At 38.1% G+C, this 14,789-nt stretch overlaps 1 protein-coding gene across 2 annotated transcripts in view; it reads left to right on the forward strand.

Moving 5' to 3' along the window:
- The first annotated feature begins 14,274 nt into the window (after nt 1–14,274).
- arhgef9b (Cdc42 guanine nucleotide exchange factor (GEF) 9b) overlaps nt 14,275–14,789 on the forward strand; it is a 40,489-nt gene continuing 39,974 nt past the window's right edge. For both annotated transcript variants that reach the window (XM_056769570.1, XM_056769568.1), the window contains exon 1: nt 14,275–14,475. The gene's annotated coding sequence lies outside the window, so the exon portion shown is untranslated. The remainder of the gene's footprint in view (nt 14,476–14,789) is intronic.

The raw sequence follows: 14,789 nt of genomic DNA on the forward strand, positions 1-14,789 counted from the left end.
TCTTTTATCAATTTATTCTGGATTAATATGACTAAACAATGAAAAATGCAATGTAGAAATGCAAATGCTGAGATTTATTTGTGCTTGGATTATTCTAATATTTTGTCTGTAATTGAAAATAAATAGTGATGTGAAAATGTAATAGTTAAAGTGATGTAACCTATTTGTCAGATATGGTGACCTCTGCATTTAACTCATCCAGTGAGTACTGAACACACGCATAGGAAGTCATGAACACACATACACTCGGAGCAGTGGGCAGCTATCACTGCAGCGCCAGGGGAGCAAGTGGGGGTGTGTTGCCTTTTCTCAAGGCCACCTCAGTTATTACCCTACGGCCCTGAGAATCGAACCGGAAACCTTTTGGTCACAAGTGCGACTCTCTAACCATTAGGCCAGTATGTCAAACCTGAGAAAGCTGGGTAACTCAAGCCGGTTTCTAAAAGAGAGGTTACTTATACTCAGAGTCAGTAACCACAATAACTTACTAAGTGAACCTAACCAGGGGCCCGTTTCAATAAGGAAGTTCAACCAACACCGAGTTTAAATCTGAACTCTGAGATGATTTACTCAGAATATCGCTACTTTGAGTTTTCAGTTTCAGACCAGCTGATTTGAGTTAGTTCAATCCACTCCGAGTACTTTAATTCACCCTAGATTACGCGTGTGCACCAAGGCTATAAAAAGCCATCATCCACTGTGAAGATAGCATGATTCACGCAATGGCATGTGACAAAAAGCGCTCCGTTTATTTCTCGCCGATCGAATTGGATGTACTGTTACAATTGTACGGTGAATATGAGCAGATATTTAGAAAAAGAGCAACGCAGCAGCAAGAGAAAGAGAGTTGGCGTGGGTGAAAATTGCTTCACGTGTTAATGCGCAAGTTTATATGTCAATCACCTTTTATTTATTTTGTTGAAACTGTGAAAATGGGAACTATATTTAACTCTCTCTCTCGCACTCTCTTGCTCTCTCTACTTCAAGTTGATGTAATCCTTCTGCAATAAAAAGATCTTGGCAGCAGCTGAATATGAAATACAGTAACATCATTCATTCAGGAAAGTTTAAAGAAATAAAATGCTCTTTCTAGTAGGATGCCTGATTGGTAAATGTTAAATATACTTCTTAAATCGGCCTTAAAAGTTAAGATAAAACGTCCAAACGGGGCCTCACAATTCTCTATCGACATAAATGTAACTCTCTGTGAATTAATGCAGCTTCCTCATCTACGGGTTCCTGAATAAACGGACATTTTAAGGTCTGTGTGATTAAATGTCAAGGTTTTTCAAGACGAGAACCCAAGTGCAGGCAGACTCGATGATAACGGGTTGAACAAGGAATTTATTGACAAAAACACTACAAGAGGCAAAGCAAAACCCACGAGTGGGAAAACACAAGACAAGATGACTACAAAGAAATCAAAGACACGGACTGACTGACTAGAAAATAAACACTTTGAATAACTAAGACTAAACTTACAAGACAGGGTTTAACAAGAGCAAGGTAACAGTTTTCAGGGATACGGGGTACAGGGTACAAGAACAAGAGACGGCTTCACGGAAGTAGAAAGCACAGGGACAAGGTACACCATACAACTTCAAACAATCCAAGAGCACAAGACAAAGAACATGAGGGTGTTTTATAGTGGAACAAACACAGGATAATTGGCAAGGGAACAGGTGTGGGTAATGAAACACTAAGGGAAAGCTAACGAGACGGAAAGGGGAGAACAGACGAGACTCGGGGAGAGTATGGGAAGCCACTAGGCCAAAAACGTCTCTCCCCACATAAAACCGGGAATTATGTTTTGGTTCTGCCTCAAGACCAAGAATTAGCCAACAATGATAGGCAGAACCGTGACAGAACCCCCGCCTTAATGAGCGACATCCTGACGCTCCTCAAGGAGACTCACAGGACAAGACAGACTGGGACATAGACAAGACTAAATAAAATATGGAGAACAAAATCAAAGGCTGGCAGTACAGAATTACACATGGATTGGGGTGAGACAGTAAAAACAACAAACATGGGAGGGGGGGTGGAACAAAAGGGTTGGGACGGGGCGGTACAGTCTTAGTCCGGGGTGGCGCTCGAGGGCGCGGAACCCCGGAGGGCTCGACAGGAGTTTCGAAGAAAGCCTTAGTCCTTGGCTGGACTGCCGGAACGGACCCTGGCTGGACTGCCGGAACGGACCTCGGCTGGACTGCCGGACCTGACAAGGGCTGGACGGCCGGCTGGACCGCCGGACCTGACAAGGGCTGGACAGGGCTTGGTGCCGGCCGCTGGACCGGGCTTGGTGCCGGCCGCTGGACCGGGCTTGGTGCCGGCTGCTGGACCGGGCTTGGTGCTGGCTGCTGGACCGGGCTTGGGCACCAAGCCCGGTTCAGGGGGGCCTGGGGCAGAGCAGGCCGCTTGGGCCGTCCCGTCCCCACGGCGCCCCCCCAAAAAATATTTGGGGCTTGATACCGCAGGAACTGGGACTGTAGGTAGCTGAACGGGCCTGGACTGCACTCCCCTCTTGGATTTCTTCTTCTCACGTGCCTGCTGGGTTCATTTGTGGCTCTTGGATTCTGTCACGGTTTGGCATTGAAGACATGGCAGGTGAACCGAAATGCAGACAGAGACAGACGGTAGGGGTAACTAGGGCATTTATTTATACAGAACAGACACTATAAAATGACAAAACAAAACCCACAATGGGGAAAACAGGACTTGATAAACTAACAATAAAACAAGGACACTGACTAACTAAAACTAAGAAAACAAAAACTAGAACATCACAAGACTACACTTACTAAACAGGGAATAAAATACACACACAAATCTCAGCTGGGACACAGTTCCAGATTTTCAGAGAAACCAACAGTTATGATATAGTAAGGGCAGACCTGACACAAATAAAATAGTGCCGTTTCTGTAATTCCATTTGATGTTAATGTTTTTATGACATTGTGATATGACTAAATGTTCCTGTTGTCAGTGTTTAGATAGACACAGTGTATTGTGTTAGTGTATTTTTAAAATTAGTTTTGGAGTTAAGTTTACAATGTGTGATTTTGTGCATGAAATGAACAGTTTAGCCGATTCTGTGTTTTAGGTGTGTTGCTGTGTTAAGAGTTTAGGAAAATTGTCAGCAATTGTAAAAAACTGAAACCTTTTGGAGGCCCCTGGGGCTTCCTGGACCCCAGTTTGAAAACCCCGGTCATAAACCACAGGCTGTCATACAGAGAGGATGATGGATAAATACAGCCAAATCTCCACAGGGACACAATCCATTGTCCAGATTTTTCAAGAAACCAACAGGTATGATATTGTATAAGACCTGATACATACTGTATGAAATAATGACGTTTCTGTAATTTCATCAGATTTTAGTGTTTTTTATGACATTGTGATATGATTTACTAAAAGTACCTGTTAGTAGAGAATAGGGGTGGGACAATATATCGATATGGCGATGTATCATCGTCCCTTTCCGTGCGATACGAGAATCGATACGCTGCGCCAACTATCAATATTTTAATTCATTAATAAAACAAGACGCTCTTAATATACACTCACCTAAAGGATTATTAGGAACACCTGTTAAATTTCTCATTAATGCAATTATGGTGGTGGTGTAATGGAGTGGGGGATGTTTTCTTGGCACACTTTAGGCCCCTTAGTGCCAATTGGGCATCGTTTAAATGCCACGGCCTCCCTGAGCATTGTTTCTGACCATGTCCATCCCTTTATGACCACCATGTACCCATCCTCTGATGGCTACTTCACAAAGCTCGAATCATTTCAAATTGGTTTCTTGAACATGACAATGAGTTCACTGTACTAAAATGGCCCCCACAGTCACCAGATCTCAACTCAATAGAGCATCTTTGGGATGTGGTGGAACGGGAGCTTCGTGCATCCCACAAATCTCCATCAACTGCAAGATGCTATCCTATCAAAATGGGCCAACATTTCTAAAGAATGCTTTCAGCACCTTGTTGAATCAATGCCACGTAGAATTAAGGCAGTTCTGAAGGTGAAAGGGGGTCAAACACAGTATTAGTATGGTGTTCCTAATAATCCTTTAGTTGAGTGTATTTCCAAGCGATATTACATCATGGCTCCACTGGGAGGCGCTTGACACGCAAACGAGGGAAACGTGAACAAACTAGTCTGAGAAAGAGTTTAGGATTGCGTGTAAAATAAATTATGATCCATAAATATTTGTAAATGAACGTTATGTGCTTAGATTTAATGCAAGTTGCTGCACTCAAATGTTTTTTTAGGATTCTTTTATTTATGCTGGTTAACACTGACATGTTCCCAGGTTTAAATAAGTGGCTGTTAAATTTAGAGATGTGCCAGTATTTAAATGTACTAAATGTGTCAGTTTACAAAAATAAGCTTTTAATTTAAGCATAAGTTGTTTAATTTACTTGAAATATTACTCATGTTAGTAATATATTAATTTACCTGAAAAAGTGTTGTGGACTTGAATAAAGAGAAAAATGTTGCCCTTAATCTTTTCATTGGCATTTTGTTATCATAAACAGATACCGTGATGTACTGTCATATAATTGCCGAACAATTAATCGATTACCATGTTATCTCCTTGACTCCTTGATAGTGCCGGTATCTTAAGCCATGTATCGCGATCCGTATCGTATCGTATCGTGTGGTACCCTGTGATTCCCACCCCTAGTAGAGAATATGTGTTAGTGTTTTGGTGATTCAGTCTATTGTGTTACACTGATTGTATTTTGAAAATGAGTGTTGAAGTTTATTTTAAAATGTTTGACTTTGACCATGAAATTAACAGTTTTGCCAATTTTTGTGTTTAAGGTGTGTTGCTGTGATAAGAGTATAGGGAAATTATTAGAAGAATTGAAAAAACTGTAATAGCAATTGTAAACTGTAAAATTTAACGTAATTACTACATCCGCTTGAGTTTGCCTCCTCCGCATCATGGATCAGTGGAACAATTCGTTAGTTATGCATCTAGGTAAGCAGCTCACTGGCAAGAGTTAGAGAAAGTACCGGCAGAGACGGTAAGAACTTAGGCCTGAAGAGCAATAGAAGTATATAATGACACGCATATACCTCAGCGGAGCTCTTCTTGTTTCACACAAACTCCACCGATAGCTTACACGGGACTCACTCCCGGCAGACACAAAGGTGTGTTTTGCCCCGTCCCCGGAGAATGTCAATGAGCCGGTGAAGCCCAAGATCAGCATGCAAACAGCACACATACAGACAGTTTTGTTGAGTGACAATCCTGCTTTCTGTCCAAAACATTTATCAGATAAAGAGCGCCGTGAGCTTCCGTGAGGAGAGGGCAGTGGTGTAGTCTAGTCTTTTGTAGTGATCTGATCCCTCAGCCTACTTTTCCGTCCCAGAATGACAACCTCTGAGCACACTCACAAATTCATAAAGCAGTGGTTGACAACAGGCGATATCAAAGCAATTATATCTGGCCAGCGCCAGCAGCATTATTTTGATTATTTGGCCCGCAGCTGGCTCTGAAATAGATCTGTCACCATCATGTCTTTTGTGAATTTTCCTTCAAAATAATAGTACCAGAACGTTTATGCAGCAATGTTTTATTTTTAAATGAATTGAGAGCTTCTAATTTGCAAAGTTCTGAAAGATATTCTAAGGAGTTTGTTGATCGCTAGACACACTAAAATAGCCGTCATGAAATACGGGGTATGAAAATGTCATGGTCCTGCCTCTTCTTGTCATGATTTTTAAGTCTTGTGGCAGGATCATAAGGGTAAAGGTATGGCATTGTTTTGTTTCTTTAATGCCATGCTCTCTCTCTGTTGTTGTGTCTTTTAGCCCCGCACCCTCAGCTCCCCACTAATGTTCATCCCTCTCACCTGTCCCATCAGCTTCCCGCCAGTCCCCATTATGTTTTATACTTGTCACCTGACCGTCATCCTCCCATTGTCATTTTCCATTGTTAGTGTTTCCTTTATAATGTCTTAGTTCCTTTTGTCCATCGTTGTTGCATTGTTCTTGGTCTATGTTCATGTCAATGTGTATGCCGTTCTTGTTACCTGTGTTGAGTCACACTGTGGATTACCTTGTTCCTGTCTTACTGTACTTATTGTTTTTGATCCATGAATATTGTTTGCTTTGTCCCCTTCTTGGGAAGTTTTGGGTTTTGCTTTCTTGTTTTTTAATTCATGTTTTCCCCATTGTGGGTTTTTACTTTATTAATAAAGGTTATTTATCTGTTACCCTTCATCTGCCTGGGTTCTGCCTTACCAGTTCCTGACAGTAAAAAACTAACAGTGAAGCATTGAAGCGTTTGCTTATAACGTGGGCCTCAGCACCAACACATGAACAATAACAAAGCATCTTCCCTCTTTTTGAAGGTGCCATGCTTCGACTCGTGGTGCTATCTTATATCACATTCTTTGCAAACAGCGACAACTTCGTTGCAGGTCAGACACACCGGCTTTACATTCACAAACTGGTAGGATGAATGCATAGTTGTCTTTCAATTCCTCTTTGTATGCCCAATTCTCGCTGTCAACTTCCCTCTTTAGATTCTTTGATAGTGCCATTTTCTCCCACCATCTAGCTAGCTTAAATGTTAACATCACTCTGAACACGACGTAATAGCGTATCCCAGCAGGCAAAAAAATGCAGTTTAGTAATTACATTTACATTTACATTTAGACATTTGGCAGACGCTTTTATCCAAAGCGACTTACATTGCTTTATCCTATACATTTTACATAGGTATTTGCAATCCCCTGGGATCGAACCCACAACCTTGCGTAATTAAGGAGTGTATAAAAATAGGCTATGTTAAATAATTAAATAACTGTTATGTAATTATATATATTTGTTTAATGACTATATTAAAAGTAGGCTATTGTAGTTGCCTTTTTCATCAATTAATTTTCTAAATTATACATTTACATTTACGTATTTGGCATATGCATTTATCCAAAGCGACTTCCATTGCATTATCCTATAAATTTGTTTCTAAGTATGTGCAATCCTCTGGGATCAAACCCACGCTCTTACCACTGAGCTACAGGAAAGCTTTGATTTATACTTTGACTTATGTTCTGGCGCACCATCTAGCGGCAAATTTGTTTTTTGGCCAAATGCCAAACTTACTTGCCGGCCTCTGAATAGTGTATGCCTCATATGTAATCAAAAGCATTCTGAAAGATTTATTGCAAGATTTCAATAGTCAATGACAGCTGGGTGGACTTGCCGGTTATGTTAATCACTGTCTAAATCAGTAAGTAATAGAAACTTTTAGCCTGATGTATACAATCCCTAAAGCACAGTTTTTTTCAGCTGGCAATTTTCAATGCACATTTGAGATCTATGTGAAAACAAAGCAATTTGTGATATACTATCTTAACATAAACCCACCCTGCTAAAAAAAATAGTGTTACATCAACTCTACTGTTCTACTTTTTTCTATTAAAAATAAAAAAAACTGTCTTTGGCATTAATGGGTGTTCTATTGATTCCCATCTGAATCTATTGTGTTTTGGGCAGGGTTCTGTTATCAATAGGACAACCAACATAATATAAAGAACATCCTTTTAAAATAATCTTTAGATTTTGATAAAGTTTTGACTGACTAAGGCTGTGTCAAAGACTTACAGTAAATAATATTGAAATAATTGGTTAAAATCTAACTGCGATGCTTGTCTCTTATCAATTGATTTTAAGCCTAGTTTTCACACACTGGGTCACACTTTTGACCGCAAGTTACGCTTATTATTGACATTGATCGTCGCTATAATAATAACAATGAACATTTGTGCAGTTTAATCAAGTACCCGTTCCACTTATAAGGCATTTTCCAAACGGAAGTGAGCATTCCTATGGCCTACTCCCTTCAAAGGGCATATCCCTTTAAATTAACTCTTTAAAGGATGAAAGCCATTACTGTCTCTCATGTATGCGTTTGGAACTCCCTTCACAAATGGAATGATTGGCCAAATGTAACCTGACAATGCCACACGTGCACTCTGAAACAACGTTCGTTTGTTGAAAATAAACAACATTTTTAATACTTCTTGTTAAATTTTGTGCTATTATGTGCTATTTTACTTAGTTTTTTCACTCCATTTGGTATTAATAAGGGAATATAAGATAAAGGAAACCTATTAACAAGTAGCTATTTTTAACATATCAAACATACCTTCCAAGATCACGTGATCACAAACAGAACTCAATTCCTTGAAGAGACCATGGCATGTGCCCTTTGCTGTGGGGTATTCCATACAAATGGCGTCCCTTCAAGGGCGCACAAATGCTGTTTGGAAAATGCCCATAGATTGCTGGCAGTGTCTCTAGCCTGACTTTCACAAGGCTGGCCAGTAGTTCTCATCTCTTACCATCTAAAACAAGTATGAACATTCTAGTATAAGTTATCTCGTCCTTTCTCCATCATGTATTGATTCACCACACAAACTAACTTTTGTGAAGTTGGCTAGTTAGATACAACTGAATATGCCAACAATCCATTACAGTTATGTTAATGATAACAAATATACTTGTTTTATTAAAGAATACACAGTGGTTTTAAAGGTGTTGGGGGTCATCAGAAGAAAGTATAATCCACCGGCGAAAAGAGTGCGCGATTGCGACCCCGGGACACTACCGCGATGGAGGGGGGCCAGTAGCTTCAGGGCCAGCTAACGAAAACATTGAAATTTGTTATTTAAATGCTTGCCTTTCATGATCTCCTTTCGTTTCATATCTCCCGGTTGCATCAATGGTCCAAAAGTCAGTGCGTTGCACTTTCCTGATGCAAAACAATGTTGTTACGTATCCTCGCACTTTTTTAAGTGTGTATACAGAAATTCTTGATCTTTTCTTACCTGCGTATCACTTAGACTACACCACTGGGAGAGGGCCAGTTCAAGTCAAAGATTTGATGATCCCAGTTAACCGAGATGAACGCCGATTCACATGCAGCAACTACTTCACTAATAAGAAAAACTATGAAAAGATTAGCTGATTGTTGATAGTATACAGTGTAAAAAATGATGGGTATAATAACTGTAGAATTTTGCTCAATTAAAAATGCATGAAAGTGTAAACAGATGTTATAAATAGTTAGTTTGTGAATTTAGTTTTTGAAGATGTGACATAAAGTTAATTATAAAACTGTAGAGAAAAAAGTCTTGAGAATGAGATGGGAAAATAAGGGTTATTGTCACGGTTTGTGTTTTCCCCTGTCTGATGTGGACTTTAAGTTCAAGTTATTTCGTCACTTCCTGTTTCCTGTGTAGTCCATTGAAGTTCTTTTGTTCATTTAAACTGGTGTGATAAAACACAATCAGAGACTTATCTGGGAGGGTATCTGGAACAAGATCTAAGAAGTCCTGGGTGTGAACCTCAAGGGAGCTGGTGCTCTTGTAAAATGCCGCCATATAGCCAATCTTCCATGGTGCAAGCGCAACTGGCTTTTATAGGGAATCGGAGATATACTGTAACTCTATTTGGGTTTACTGCACGTTACGGTCCAAACACACGCATGACTCATTAAGAGAATAGATACAACCCTTTTTGACCATGTGCCTGGTGCACCCACCTTTTTTTTGTCCTTAAACTAGCATAAGGCGATTTGGAAAGGCCCTAACTGCACCTGTGCTTCAGAACATGGGTTTATGGGCCAGATTTACTAACAGCTTGCGGCAGTACAAACGCCTGTGGGTATTTACTTAAGATACGCTGTGAAAATTACCGCTGAAAATGCGCTTATGCATTTGTATGACTTTCCTCTTTAGATTCACTCTTCATTGGAGTAGGCATTAAAGGTATTAAAATGAATCACACAACCTAAATTACTAAGGTTTGCACTCGTCATTGTACTGGTATTTACAGATTTATTTAACGCCTACGTTGGTCATTATGGGAATTAAATATTGTGGCTTTTTTTTTGTGCCCCTTGTTTGTAAATCACCCGCAGAAATGTCCACTCTCATTTGTGTTTTTTTTGTGTATTTACTCATGAAAAGAACTATAAACTATAAACTATAAACGTATTTTAGAATAAGCCAAAACACAAAGTATTTATTGAATGACTGATGACATCGATTCAAAATATGGGTCCCAACCTTTCTGACTTCAAACTTTCAACTTTTTCTCCCCCCACAAGTTCCTCATCCCAATTTGGATTGTAAATGATGTGTTTTAAAGTAAGAATCATGTAAATTTGTCCGTTAGGTTATAAATTAATGTTTTCTTTGTTTTGGATTATTTGGAAACATTTGTTATGTTAATTAGCTTATTCAGGGTGTTCAAGAATCAAAGTTTTTATGATTCATCTTTTTTTACTTAAATAATATTTTACTCAATGTTTAATATTTTTACATTTCTTCTGTTTTTTATATTATATTAAGTATCTACGGTAATAAACAATACAAAATCCTGTAAAAGAAGATTACCATTTAAACTAAGCAGCCCGCTGCACTTGATCTGCAAATTTCAGTCCTGGTAAACCAATATTACTGTAAATATGTGTTATGAGTGTGTCACAACATAAAACATTTGTTATAAGCCAAATCAACCTAATTCGAATTACAAAAGACCTGCCAAGTAAATAAAATAAGTGATCAACATCTGTGAAGCCACGACCACTTGCCTTTCTCAACCCAAGTCCCAAGTACAGAAGTGGAAAGTAACAAGTAACATTTACTCCCATAACTGTACCTAGTAAGTTTTTGGTGTACTTCTACTTTAAGTAGCTTTTAAACTCTGTAATTTTACTTTTAAGCAAGTATTATTTGTGTAATGTTTTGACTTTTTTATATTCAAAAATTGCATCCATTATTGAGTAAAAAATATGAAAACATTTCTAGGAAGATAACAACAAAAATTTCTCCAATGAATAATGGGCTCGATTTTGACTTTGCGCCAATACCAGAAGAGTGATGGACACGGAGAAGTTAGACTTCGAAAGAGCATCTTTATGTTTTGGTAAAAATAGCCAAAACATGTGCATAATTGTAATGAGCGAGACACTACGGAGACTTGAGAATCCAAGTGCAGGTTGTTCAATATAAAACCAATCGGCAAACAATTCAAAGACAGCAGACAAATCTAGTCAAGGGCAGGCAGGTGCCTGTAAATCCAAAAACCATGAGGCAGTCCAACCAAACGATGAAACAAGAGGGTAATCCAAAAGAGTAATCCAGTAAACAAGGCACAATGGTCATAACAAGAAACATGGACATGAACTATGACAAGAACAGTGAGACACTCAGTACGCAGTAAACCTGAAAATACTTTGCTATGGATAAATGGAAAAGGCATGGCTTAAATACAAACAAACAGGAAGTGTGTCAAGAGTTAGAGAATGCGATCAGTCAATGAGGTGGAAGGGGTGCCATTTAGTGGTATAGATGTATAGACAAAATGCCCATTCCTTATAATAACGCTACATATTTTAAGTTTTATGCCGTTTTATTCACATGTCTACACTGCATTCACGTAGTGTGTATGGAACCAAACAACTTCTACTTTGATGACATATTTAAATTTGCATCATATGTCTCTCTCTTCTGTAAGCACGGGGCAAGAAATCACATGAAAATGTACTTGCTATTTCATGGGTTTTGAAAAGCCTCGCAAGCCCTGCCGTAAAAATGACTGTGTTGCCAGATCATATGGTTGAAAAGAACAGCAAGCAATGACAATGTCACTAAACGCTTCGAGACTTGAAGGGGTTGAGGATCTAAATGCATAGACGAGGTCACAGGCGATGGTCGGGGCAGGCAGCAGAGGTTCACAAAACGATAAGCAAATCCAAAAATCAAAATGAAAGTTATCCAAAAGAAGACTGCACAGAAATGCAGTTCCGCAAAGAAGACTTCGCGATGACAGAAAGATACTTTTTGCTTTTACCTGAGTAGATATTTTGACTGGTAATTTTACTTGTACTCAAGTACAATTTCATGAAAGTAGTAGTACTTGTATTTGAGTATAATATCTTTGTACTTTTACCACCTCTGCCTGAGTAAATGGTAAGAATTCAAACATGATTTTCATCAATAGATAATCAGTGATCCCCCTCCTTCGGTTCACTGTTATTCCCTTTTGTCCGTTTGCGTCTGAGTTACCGTTTGCTTGTTATTTGGCCTAAGATTTGTTTGACTAGACAGAGTGAGAGCGTGAGAGAGCCTGATAGTATGTGCAGGAGAGTTGGCAACCCTGAGCTTGTGATTGAGCAGACATTTATATTTACATTTAGTCATTTAGCAGACGCTTTTATCCAAAGCGACTTACAAGTGGGGTAGATAATGGAAGGCAATTAGGACAGCATAAGTACAACAAAAGCATAAGTGCAATCAAAAAGAAGACTAGTCTCATATAGCCTAAAACAGTATACGGAACCATTCATTCATACTTTTTTTTTTTTAAGAGTAGAGAAGAAAAGAGTAGAAAAGAAAAGACCACTCATGCTAAGGCACTCTGGAGTTAGGGGAGGGGTCATGCATTCTCAGACGCTTCAATGCATCATCGAGCACCATTTAAGTCCCACCCAAAAAAATCCTAAACGCAGAATTGGTCAAATCTTTTTAACAGTTTAACTCCATAATTCAGTGCTTCAATACTTTTTAATGTGTTTCAGCCATACATTTCTATCATTTATAATGTGTTTAGAAACAATTCTCAGAATTCTCTTTTCCCAAACTTTCACAGTTAATGGAAATGTGCAATTTAAATTCATGAAATAGAGCATTGACAAAACAATTTGAAAAATAATTTATCCTGGTAGCATACATGAAATAAAATACCAGACAAATATCTAAAAACAAAATATAATAACAATTGATTTGATGTGTATCTCTTCTTTGCATTGCGGCCATATTACCACATTGGGTGTGTTTTATTTTACAATTGAACAGCCTGTTGTCAGTAACATATTAAACTGTCTTTCAAGATATTTCCTGTACGACATGAACATGGACAGCATGAATGTAAAAATGTGCTAATGCTCGATGTGAGAAGAAAGAGGGATTTGATAGACTTCTACTGTCTACTGAATAAATGTTTGTGTTATAGCCCAGAATCAAACTGTGGATCAGGAAACTGAGGAATAATAAAATAAAAATAAACAAAATAAAAAGCATCAGTGGTGTCTTTTAAATAGCCTTTTAAAAAGAGATCATTGAAAAACTTAATATTTTAATATTTTATTTATTTTATTAACATCTTTATATATTATATTTACTGTTGTTTACTCGTTTAAAACTCTTATTTACTCATTTGTTAAGAGTCCAAATCTGTATAAAGAGGACCTTTTTGCATCGTTTGCAAAGTTTTTCTATTTTCATCCACTTTTCTTTATTTATGTGCACAAGATTTTTGCTTCTTTCGTACTGACATAAGACTTGAGTCTTGTCTTCGATTTTATACAATTAAGCAGGGTTTATTTATCTGGGATATGAATTGTTGACAGCAGGAAAGCTGCCTGCTCATGCACAGGAAGTGTTTTGAATGTAAGGTGTGCCAGTGTTCATGTCTTTTCCCTTTTTTAAGAAGAGACGATTTATGGAATTAAAAGGCCTTTACATTTGTGTTAAGGTATATTTGATAAAAAATACGATTTTGATCATGATGTCTGTTTGCTATGAATTATGCACAGTTCCAGCTCTGTTTCACTGCGTACAGTATATTGTGTATTTTCCCTAATTCATATAATTTTAATTTAATATCAATCTATGACCTCATAGCTGTATGAGTGGCAGTGAAATGTATTTATTGCAATGGCTATTGAAGGCCTCACTCACAAGCAATGCAATTGCCTTTTCCTCACAATGGGGCAGTTCAGACAGAAGGGAAGAACGTATGAAGCAGATATTTACATATCGTCAGCCAGGCTTCCTGTCTTTGTAAGATCCACTCTTTCCTGTGTATAGCAGGAAAATGGCATGTAATTACAGTACTACCAAAACAGGACACAAAGGAAGAGTTTAAAATAGGCTCTTAGACTTTGACCTTAAGATTTGTGTATTGTGTCCATTTCCTATGTTCATAAGCTACACTAAACTGATACATAATATTTTATATAGGGAGAGCAACAAAAAGGTATCCTACATATAGTGACTAATATAGTATAAACATATAGTATAAAACTAAAAAATAATTACAGATGTGAAAATACATGTGAAAGTTTGCTTCACTGTCCATCTTTTTCGTCACAATGGAGTTGCAGACATTAGTGGACAACAAACGTAATGAGAGGAACTGGGCGTGTATGTTGTGTGTGCGTCTGTGCACTCTCTGAAGATCAAGAGTTCAGCAGCTTCACTATGCGGAGAAAAAACCTTAGTCCATTTTCATGAAATATTGTGGATTTACAATTATTCTGAAGAACAGTCAGTTCAAGTAACATTGGAGAACGAAGTTTTTGAATCCAAAGGATTTACCAGGTTTTAATTCAACATATATTTTCTTTTGAAACCCCAATTCAATCAACACCAATTCAAACGGGTAAGTTTTTTTTACATCTGAAAATGTTATATTCTTAAGAAAGAATGAGATTTAAGTTCACAGGATTCGGTCTTGATACTACATTACTGGATAAATATAATATTGTCAAGTTAATGTATATTTAAGTATCACTGTCGACAAAAGTTTTGGGCACATACTGTAAGAAACGTTATTTTTCAGAAATATAAACAATATCTCCTGCGTAGCTTTAAACGTATGGTACACATGAATGCCGTTTGAAAAATTGTTGACAGGATGTTATTCAATCATCTTGAAAAACTTGCCATCTATGCCGCTGTAGATTTTGACTGTCT

The sequence above is a fragment of the Triplophysa dalaica genome, chromosome 16, assembly GCF_015846415.1.
Source record: "Triplophysa dalaica isolate WHDGS20190420 chromosome 16, ASM1584641v1, whole genome shotgun sequence".
Classification (NCBI taxonomy): Eukaryota; Metazoa; Chordata; class Actinopteri; order Cypriniformes; family Nemacheilidae; genus Triplophysa; species Triplophysa dalaica.